The sequence below is a fragment of the Amblyomma maculatum genome, chromosome 8 (assembly GCF_055883805.1).
Source record: "Amblyomma maculatum isolate TAMU_Amacu chromosome 8, ASM5588380v1, whole genome shotgun sequence".
NCBI classification, from domain to species: Eukaryota; Metazoa; Arthropoda; class Arachnida; order Ixodida; family Ixodidae; genus Amblyomma; species Amblyomma maculatum.
Genome location: NC_139351.1, coordinates 77,746,053 through 77,757,188, shown reverse-complemented (window position 1 = coordinate 77,757,188; position 11,136 = coordinate 77,746,053). Strand labels below are relative to the sequence as shown.

The 11,136-nt window shown below is 45.9% G+C and overlaps 1 non-coding gene across 1 annotated transcript; it reads right to left on the bottom strand.

The window, feature by feature from the left end:
- Nucleotides 1-7,341: 7,341 nt before the first annotated feature.
- On the bottom strand, nucleotides 7,342-7,414 carry TRNAS-ACU (transfer RNA serine (anticodon ACU)). Its single transcript has one exon. It is a non-coding gene; the product is annotated as a tRNA-Ser (tRNA).
- Between the last annotated feature and the right edge of the window lie 3,722 nt (nucleotides 7,415-11,136).

The window sequence follows — 11,136 nt, the reverse complement described above, 5'->3', positions numbered from 1 at the left end:
TCCAGGGCTTAGCACTAGAGACTCGCCGCCCAAGGGTTCATGGTATGAGAGACATTCCCAAAAGTGAGGTATAGTAATAAAGATAAAATAATGTCACTGAGAAGTGATATTTATTTTTTTTCCTAGACAACCGCTAATATTTACTGAACCTTTCTAATTACGGACATATCTACGCGAATAGTTTACCAAAATTACTGGAATTTCGTAAAAGGTAGACACATAAGCAGCCTTTATGGGGACTGCAAGCGAGCGGCTGTTCAACGGCTTATATCCCCCGCTATAGCGGAACATCTGGAGCAGCGCGCATGCGCAGTAAGGCGCATAGTTAAGTGATGACGTACCAAGTTTGCGCTCCACGGAGACAGGCGATATGTACCGGTACGAATTAAGTTTCTGAGGTATGTCAGGAAGCATGTGAAGAAGCATGTGTGCGATGTGGAAGAAGCATAGCATTAGCAAAAGAAGAATGGAGTTCCGCCCGCTCGTGCACCGCACGTGCGATGAAGAAATGGGCGGCGAGCAGGTACCGCGCCGCTAAGTGCACGCGACTGAAGGTGGGCTGAAAGTCAAACTGCGGCGTACGCGAAACGCTCCGCAGCTAGTAAAGTGAAGGTTACTCTTCAAAACAACTTCCAAAATGCGGTATGGAAAAGACCTAGTTGTGGTATTTGCATTTATGTACGGCTTAAAAAGTTTTTCTACCATGCCCCGAACAGCTAATGTGTGGTCAGTTGTGTACAGGCAGCTCTCGCGCAGTTAACACCCAAAGCCCGAACAGAGCCATCAAGGAAATACGAATTTTGTTCAATGAAAAGTGTCGTAAGTGAAGTGGCATTGCAGTTAGGTGGGAGATTTTAACGCGATAGCGTTAAGGGACCCGTGTCGCAGAAAAGTCGGTGTCGTCGTCGGCGGCCGCCGTCCCGCATCGTCCGGCGTTGACTGTGAGCGAACGTTCGCAGAAGCATTAATAAATAAAAACGAGTAGAAAAATTTGGAGGACGCTTAAGCTTCGCCTTCAAGAGTGGAACGCGATTGCGTTATTGCACCTCGTCGAGAAAACTTACTAAACGCAAGGGTATTGGGGCATCCTCGCACCGGTACCCGCGCGGCCCGAAGGGGAGAAGCGGGTGACCGAAGATAGAGATCTAAAGAAAGGAAAGACGCTTGATTCTACAACCTGTGAGGGTGCACGGCGAAACGTCAGGGGCCAGTGGCGCGCCACGTGTCGGGGCAGCGCCGCACATTGCGAGGAGGGGTTCTTCTGTGTTTGCCGCAAGACGGCTCTGCATGTGCGCAGAGCGCAGAAGAAATGTAGCGGAAACGTACTTCGCTACTCGTGTAACTGCGACTTCTGTAAGTAACATGCTAATAATTACCGATATACACTGCAGTATAACGTTCTACGGCATGTTTTTAAGGCAACACCGCATTCACTAGAAGCGCTTTTGTACCGCTTTCAAGCATCGAACTCGTGGCTGAGTGGTAGCGTCTCCGTCTCACACTCTCCGGAGACCCTGGTTCGATTCCCACCCAGCCCATCTTGGAACTTGCTTTTTATTTATGAAGTGCATGTTTATTTATGAAGTGCAGCCCCGCCGGGGTGGCGCAGTGGTTACGGCGCTCGACTACTGTTCCCAAAGATGCGGGATCGAATCCCGGCCTCGGCGGCCGCTTTTCGTTGGAGGCGAAAAAGCAAGGCGCCCGTGTGCTGTGCGATGTTAGTGCACGTTAAAGAACCCCAGGTGGTCGAAATTTCCGGAGTCCTCCACTACGGCGTCTCTCATAGCGTGAGTCGCTTTGGGACGTTAAACACCACAAACCAACCAACCAACCATTTATGAAGTGCATGCCGGGATTTATCGCTCACTGGACGCCGACGACACCGGCTTTTCTGCGACACGAGCTCCTTAACGCTACCGCGTTAAAAAATTGCCGACCTGAGGAATCGAGCGTGGGCCTTCGGGGTGAGACGAGCACGCTAACCACTCCACCACGTCAGCTAGATGTTTCGAAATAGACAAAGGCGCGTCTATTGATTGCGGTGTTGGCTCAGAAATGTCCCTGAGAGAAGTGTATTGTGCCGTATAATAATAATAATTATGAGCATGTAAATTACAGAATTATAGAACCCGCAGTTAAACGAGTGTCAAATTACTTTTCCGCTGTACTTCCTCTTCGATTGGCGTGCACGTAGCGCCATCATGCGTGTCGCGCACGGAATAAGATAGACAGCGCATGGCCTCCGAGATCTTCATCGCGCCGGCTCGGATCCGCAACATCGACTGCGAGGCCCATGCGTTTCAGCAAGGTGGCTGACAGCGCTTCTACGTCCCGCAAGGATTAATAAATAAAAATGAGTATAGCATAACGCTATCGCGTTCCATTCTTAAAGGCGAAGCTTAAGCGTCCTCCAATTGTCTTTTCGTTCTCACTACAGCGACAACAACAACAACAACAACAGCCCGGTCAGGTGTCCACAGAAACAAGTGTGACAGATACTGCGCATTTGCCTTCCTGCGAACCAGTTATTATTATCATTATTACCATTTGGTTTTGCTGAAATTTAAGTTTATACGAATGACGAGAAGAGACTTCTATGTAGATGATTAAAAAAGAGGAATTCATTTCGCAGAAAGACTGCATTCAAACTATCTCCTTATTTACGCAGCAGATTCCTTGCTAAGTCTTACAAACGTTGCGTGTTTTCAGGAGTGTCGTCCTGGCATTCCGATGTATCGATCAGCACCATATGCACTGTTTTTCTGCTTTAGCGTAATTGCGAGAAGAATGTGGCGGCTCGCATAAAGGATGTTTAACGTCCGCATGAGCGCCGGCCGCGTATTTGGGTTTGCTCGGTGCGGTGGCTCCTCAAGGGACAAAACGACAGAAGAGACGAAGAAAGCGGGCTGTTCCGACTAGCATCTACCGCCCCCAGGAGCCGAGCAGCCTAGCGATTAGCGGCGCATGCTTTTTCAATGGGCGTCATGTTGGACGCGGCACTAGCTTGAGAGAACCTATACTACTAAATAATAATAATAATAATAATAATAATAATAATAATAATAATAATAATAATAATAATAATAATAATAATAATAATAATAATAATAATACACAGTAATATTTCTCTGCTAAATATTATTAATAATATCATTATTATTATTAGTAGTAGTAGTATAGAGGAAGACTCGTTTCACGAAGTTGGCTCTGAATTGTCTGTATACGTAACTGCCGAATTAACTGGCTAAATATTATCTTCACAGTTTTAATTATTATTAATAATAATAATTGGTTCACAGGAAGGGAAAGGCGCAGTATCTGTCACACTTGTGTCTGTGGATACCTGAACTACTCTGTATCCCTCCGCTACGGCTTCTCTTTCTCTTTTCCTCCCTTGTGTGTGTGGACACCTTCATCCCTTGGTGTCCACAGACACAAGTGTGACAGATACTGCGCCTTTCCCTTCCTGTGAACCAATTATTATTATTATTATTATTAATTAAAACTGTGAAGATAATATTTAGCCAGTTAATTCGGCCGTTACCTACAGACAATTCAGTGCCAACTTAGTGAAATGAGTCTTCCTCTATACTACTACTACTACTACTACTAATAATAATAATAATAATAATAATAATAATAATAATAATAATAGTAGTAGTAGTAGTAGTAAAAGTAGTAGTAGTATGTATTATAAGCTTTCTCAAGCTATATTCAAACCAATTCGCAGCACGAATTCGTGCTGCGAATGGGTTTGAATATGGCTCAATACCAACTGGCCCAAACCTCGGTGTTATTGCACAGTATTTCTCAAGCTAGTACCGCGTCCAACATGAAGCCCATTGAAAAAGCATGCGCCGCTAATCGCTAGGCTGCTCGGCTCCTGGGGGTGGTAGATGCTAGTCGGAACAGCCCGCTTTCTTCACCTCTTCTGTCGTTTTGTCCCTTGCGGAGCCGCCGTACAGAGCAAATCCAAATACGCACCCCGGCGTCAGGCGCCGGTGCAACCCTTTTGAACACCTTGTGTCCACTGAGGGCTCTGTGTTGTGGCGTCGCAGGTGCCTCGCTGAGGCGCGCCGCACTCCCATCCGAGGAATGTAACCAGCCTTGCAGGGGCTGTGCCTCGTTATCTAGATATGTAATGATATAGTGTTTTGTATAGTGCTTTGATTTTTGTGTAATGTGCGGTTTTGTGTGTATATATGTACCCAATAAATTGTCTTCATGCTTCGGTCAGTTCAGGGACCCTTTAGCCGCCGCTCTACTGTTTGTGGACGCAGTGCGAGTACTTGGCGCGCTGTTTGAACCAAGCGGGGTCTCTCCCTGCACCTGGGACGTAGTGCTCTCGCGGGCAACACAGGCCCTTTCTGATACAACGCGTTTCAGTCTCACGCTCAATGCTGAAGTGAGTGTCGTCAATGACACGAGCGTGTGCTTTAACCCTTTATGTGGCGCGTATCGGGACAATCCTGAACCGTGTGGCGAACCGACTGGCGTGCCTTATTGGGAGTTTTGTTTGAATGGCAGAAAAGCGCTAGCCGGCCTTCACATCCTACACGTTCGGAGGAGCAGGGGAGGCCTTGACCTGCCGTGCATCTCGACAGTGGTTCGAGTACTCGCGTAAGGCTGGTGGAGAGGCTATTAGCTGACGAGTCTTACCCTGGTTTCTCGCTCATCCTGTACTGGATAAGCACGGCGCGTCGTGTGTTTACACCCGGACATCATCTCGGTCCGCAGGCCGACAGACCCCTCCCTCTTTACCGCGAAGTTGCCGAGATAATGTCGACTCGCGGTGCCGACCTGTCAGATGTTAATGTAGACGACCTACCAGCCATTAGCATCAGCGAACTAGTGGCCGTTCGCAGGCTTTTAGCTGATGAGCAACGAGAGACCGCTGTCCAAATGGCGAACGTGTGCACCTTGTCGGCTTCCAAATTAACTGCGAGATTGAGACTGGCTTAGGCGCTGGGGCGTCCTCCCCACGAGACAGCGCCTTTCCAGATGGGATCTTGTACCCAATGACCATTGTGCCAAAATTCGGTGCGCCCGAGTGTCTCTCGCATGTCGCTGAGGCCCGCCGCACTTTCTCCGGCGTAATGTACCCACTTTGCAAAGGATGCGCTTGGTCATCTGGAAGCATCTGGTTTGGTTTGGTTTGTGGGGTCTAACGTAAGAATATGCTGTGGAAGTGAGGAATCGATTTCAAGAATTAGATCTAGAAGACAAAGAGCCCGAAGAGATGTGGACTGATGTTCGTGATATAATACAAGAAGTTGCTACTAAGGTAGTTCCAAAGCAAAAGAAATGCAAAAAAGCAAACTGGTTATCTGAAGAGGCTTTGCAAATAGCTGAGGAAAGGAGGATGGCAAAAGTTATGGGGGAAAGAGAAAGATACAAGGTTCTCAATGCGGATTTTCAGAAAATAGCAAGGAGAGATAAGAATGCCTTCCTGAACATACAGTGCCAAGCAGTTGAGGACAACAGCCAATTAAGGAACACAAGAGTTCTGTATAAGACAATCAAAGATATCAAAGGAAGCTTTTGTGCTAAGCTGGGCGTGATAAAGGACAAACGAGGCAAGGACCTCACTGAAGCCTCAGAGATAAAGAAGAGGTGGCAGGAATACACAGAAGAACTGTACAAGAAGGACCCGGATGTGCAAACCCAACATAAGACGGTTGTCATTACTGATCTCGAGCCGGGCATCCTGAAGAGTGAGTTGAAGGGGCCTCAGCCAGCCTTGCTAAGAACAAAGCTAGCGGAATTGATGGTATTCCAGCTGAGTTGCTCCAAAGTCTCAACCACGACGCTGTTAACACTCTGCATACATTATGTCAGAAGATTTGGACAACCCTGCAGTGGCCACAGGATTGGAGGAGGTCAGTTTACATCCCCATTCCAAAGAAAGGCAGTGCTAAAGATTGTTCCAACTACCGCACGATCGCGATTATTTCGCATGCTAGCAAGGTGATGTTGAAAATCCTCCAAGGTAGGCTGCAGCAGTATGTGGATCGGGAGCTTCCGGACGCTCAAGCTGGGTTTCGCAAGGGCAGAGGAACTTGAGACCAAATTGGCAACCTTCGCTGGATCATGGAAAAAGCAAGAGAGTTCCAGAAACCCATTTACTTCTGCTTCATTGATTATGCGAAAGCGTTTGACTGCGTAGATCACAGCAGATTGTGGCAAGCTCTCCAAGAGATGGGAGTTCCAATTGTCCTCATCTGTCTCCTCAGAACTAGTATGGAGGGCAAGAGGCCACAATCAGAACTGGGCATGGTCTTACTGATTGGTTTCCGATTGAGAAAGGGGTGAGGCAAGGCTGCATACTGTCGCCCTGCCTATTTAACCTATATGCAGAGTGCATCATAAGGAAGGCCGGTCTGGACGAGTCTTCAGCTGGAGTGAAGATTGCTGGAAAACGTATCAACAACGTTAGATATGCGGATGATACCACTTTAATGGCGGAAAGTGAAGTGGAACTCAAGAGACTTCTGATGCACGTACAAGAAGAGAGTGAGAAGTTTGGGCTTAAACTGAACATTAAAAAGACAAAGATCATGGCGTCTTGCCCTATCAAGTCCTGGAGCATCAATGGACAAGAAGTGGAAGCTGTGACAGATTTTCTTTTCTTGGGCTCCAAGATTACCTCGGAAGGAGACTGCAGCCATGAAATTAGGAGACGCTTGCTTCTGGGAAAGAGAGCAATGGTTAGCCTTGACCGCCTAGTAAAGAGCAGAGACATTAGTCTGCCAACCAAGATCCGTAAAACTCGTGCTATGGTCTTTCCAGTTGTGATGTATGGATGCGAGAGTTGGACTGTGAAAAAGGCTGACCGCCGAAGAATTGACGCGTTTGAATTGTGGTGCTGGCGAAGACTCTTGAGAGTTCCTTGGACTGCCAGAAGATCAAATCAGTCGATATTGTCGACCATAAACCCTGACTGCTCATTGGAGGGTCAAATACTAAAGTTAAAGCTCAGCTACGTTGGTCATCTGATGAGAAGAGAGGAGTCGCTGGAGAAAGATTTGATGTTGGTAAAGGTTGAGGGTCGCCGGAGAAGGGGTAGGCAGCGAACGCGATGGTTAAACGGCATCCTCGAGGCACTGCAGATGAAGTTATGTGATGTTAAGAAGGTAGTGAGAGACCGAAAAGCGTGGCGTGACATGGTCCATAGGGTCACGAAGAGTCGGACACGACTGAACGCCTGAACTGAACTGAACGTACCAAAGCGACTCAGGCCATGTGAGACGCCGTAGTAGACGTCTCCGGTAATTTCTCCGTAGTATAGGACTCCGGCACAGCACACGGACGCCTTGCCTTTCACCCCGACCGAAAAGCGGCCGCCGAGGCCGGGATTCGATCCCGCATCCTTGGGAACAGTAGTCCAGCGCCGTAACCACTGAGCCACCCCGGCGGGGCTTCTGGAAGCATTTGTCTGGACAGTTGGAAACGAACGGCGCGGCTCGGTTCCTGCGGCGCTGGCACATGCGCTTCTATGTTGAACGGGGTTGGTGGTGGTAGCTACATTTAACGCAAAAGCGTTAAGGGCCCCGTGTCGCAGAAACGTCGGTGTCGTCGTCGGCGGCCGCCGTCACGCGTCGGCCGTGAGCGCAAAATCCCAGAAGCATTAATAAATAAAAACGAGTAGTAAAAATAGCCGACCTGAGGAATCGAAGGTGGGCCTCCGGGGTGCGAGAAGAGCACGCTAACCACTCCGCCACGCCAGCTAGATGGTTTGAAATGGACAAAGACGCGTCTATTGATTGCGGTGTTGTCTCAGAAATGTCCCTTAGAGAAGTGGATTGTGGCGTATAATAATAATTATGAGCATGTAAATTACAGAATTACAGAACACGCAGTTAACTGAGTGGCAAATTACTTTTCCGCTGTACTTCCTCTTCGCATATCGTGCACGTAGCGCCATCATGCGTGTGGCGCACGGAATAAGATAGACAGGGCATGGCCTCCGAGATCTTCATCGCACCGGCTCGGATCAGCAACGATGTTGCCGGCGAACTACGACTGCAACTTGAGGTCCACGCATTTCGGCAAGCTGGCCGGCAGTGCTTCTACATTGCGGAAGGATTAATAATTGAAAAAGAGTATAGTAAAAAGCGCGACAAGCAAATTAGTAGACGGTGCGAACGGGGCGCGATAACGCTATCGTGTTCCATTGTGCATTTTGAAATCCGATGAGCAAAGGATCTACTTTTCTTAAACGGTAGTTTAGTGTACATATTGTGGTCAGCATTTTTTTAACACTGACCTCATATTATGCATTCATACTTTTTCCTCAAGCCAATTGGTATTCACAATCAAATACCAAGAAAAAAAAAACACTTCGGAAAAATCCTCCTGTCTCCGAACGATCAAGAAAAGATTTCGATTCATAAGAGTGTGTCACTTCTTAAAACTCTTGCTTTCCTGAAGCTTGGGCATCCCTGTGTATGACGGTACCGCAACTGCTGATTGCTACAAGCCCAGGTTTTCCTTTCTAGCTTGAGAAGGGAACTTCTGCTATTACAGTTAAGCGACCCAGCTTTGCATTCGCCACTGATTTCAAGTCTTGTTAATCAAGCCATGAACTGAATTAACGGAAATAGTTGCGACAGAAACTACATGGCAAGCGCTAGCCCAGCCGAAAAGGAAAAGAATTGTGCAGCGTAAATCATAAATGGCAGTCGTTTATTTGCAAGCATAAACACTGAGAACCAAACAAATATTTTTGAAGCTTATATAGTTACTAAATATAATTAATGCAGCATAATAAGATACTGAATTAACTAGTGACTAAGAAGCACTTTTCTACCATGCGCCCCGCCGGGGTGGCGGAGTGTTTACAGCGCTTGACTGCTGCTCCCAAGGACGCGGGATCGAATACCGGCCTCGGCTGCCGCTTTCGCATGGTGGCTTAAAGCAAGGCGCCCGTGGGCTGAGCGATGTCGGTGCACGTTAAGGAACCCCAGGTGGTCGAAATTTCCGGAGTCCTCCACTGCGGCGTCTCTCATAGCCCGAATTGCTTTGGGACGTTAAACCGAGAAATCAATCAATCAATTCTGCCATGCAATCGACAACTTTTGTTACCATGATAATCTTTGGCCGGTTCCTTTCTGCAAAATCTTGTGTTCCGAATCAATATTTCGTTTCTTTATTTTATGTGATATAGTTTGTTCTGAATTTCCTATTGGTCATTCTGAATTGTTTTTAGGGCTTTTAGTTGGACTGAAAGAATAAATTTTATAATTGAATGTCAGGCCGTTAGTTTCGTCAGTTGTACTGAAGTGTGCAATATTCTTGTTTTTGCTTTTTTTTTTGCTGGTGATAGTTGTATAATATGCATGCCGCAGTGCGAACATATTTTCAGTACGAATACATCTGAGCGAAGCGCAAAAATGCGCAGGAAGAGTGCGCGGCATCATCAATGGGTATTATCTGACCTTACGATTTTGCGTCACAAAAGGATAAACGACACAGCCTGGGCACGTTATTGCTCTGAATTCCTTACGGTAATTAGGATTCTTCTCCGCAAAACCCTTGTTTAATCGGTTAATTAAAATAGACTTTGGCCTTCTAGAGCACGCATTAAGATTCCTTCTGCTATTCACTTGTTTTCATGGCAATAATATAAAAGTTTCCATATTGTATATTGACATGAATTTTTTGTTTTGTTAGAATGTGGATTGAGTGACCCATTCGCTCGAAACCAGCCTCTGGTTAGCAAATCATATCTTAATCATCGCAAGCAGTGTGTTGTAGTAAAGTTGAAAGTTGAGCGAGTTGAATCTTGTTCATTTTGAAGGTAGCGCTCGTGTTGTATCCTTCTACTCCTTGGTTCTCGTTTTTTGCGCTACCTTCAAAATGAACTGTGTGTTGTAATTATTGAATACCGTTCTCTGTTTTAAATATCACTGCAGGAGTACCACAAATCAGCGTATTGGGACCTAAGAATTGTAATATTTATTTAAATGATATATTATTCTTTAGCAGCAATGCACATTACATTATTTATGCAGATAATACCAGTCTTTTCTTCCAGTCTAATAACATCTATGACCTCAAACTCTATGCAAATATAGTTCTAATGAGACTGCTTCAGTGGACTGGAACAAACGGTTTGGAAGTCAGTGCTAGTAAAACGAAAGCTCTGTTATTTGCACCTGTGCAAAAATATATTAGTCAGAATTTCAACGTACATCTTGGTTCAGAGAAAATAAAACTAGTAATTGGCTATGGCTGAGCAAAATCGAGCCTCGTTAAAACGGGAGAAACTTAAGCCTAGTTTACTCCTTTGTGCAAGAAACTGTTCAGTTTGTAATGGGGATTGCATCACCCTTAATAATTAAGGGAAGAGGAATAATTATTCAGTGCTATTAACGCTCACTAATTACACCCTATGACTGAGCCTTCCTTGACGACATAAGAATTGAATCGAGGCATTAAACTTTCCGCTGAAGACAAAAGAAGATTGGACAAGCGAAGACATTTTCATGGGTTCAGTTAAAACCTCTCCACTCGCTCTTCTTTTCATGGAACCCAAGGCTTGCTGCGTTTAACAATCCACACTGTAAATTTAGGCCATAATCAGTTTCATCGAGCATTTGAGCACATATGCTACCGAACAGGGCTAGCTAAATGGAGGGGGTGCGCAAAGTTTTGGGTATTCAAATCCCGTCATTTAATAAAATAAGAAAAGCTGAAAAAAATGAGCGCCATCCATTCTGCCCTCACTAAAACGGCGAGTTCGCTGTTGCCAAGTTATTTTGGTAAAACATTTTGCTAATCATAAAGCGCTACTGCGATTTCCTGCCTACCAGCACTATGCCACCTTGACACACCACGCAGTCGTAAAAGCTACAGAAAATGTTCTCTTCTCAGAACAGAGTACCTGTGTAGTTTTTGGCAGTAAATGTGTTGTGATAATAGAAATTGTTGCTATACCATCAGATGGTTATATTATTTCCACAAAAATGTATTAAATAGCTGCTCCAAAAAAGCACCACATAAAAAAACTACAGAGCATCAAAAACGTGCTGCGAAGCTAGAAAAATCTGACAGTTACGGCACAAATACGGGCTATTTTATCATATTTTTCACTTTGTATAGGGCTTTTTGTCTTGGTCGTAAACATCGGCACAG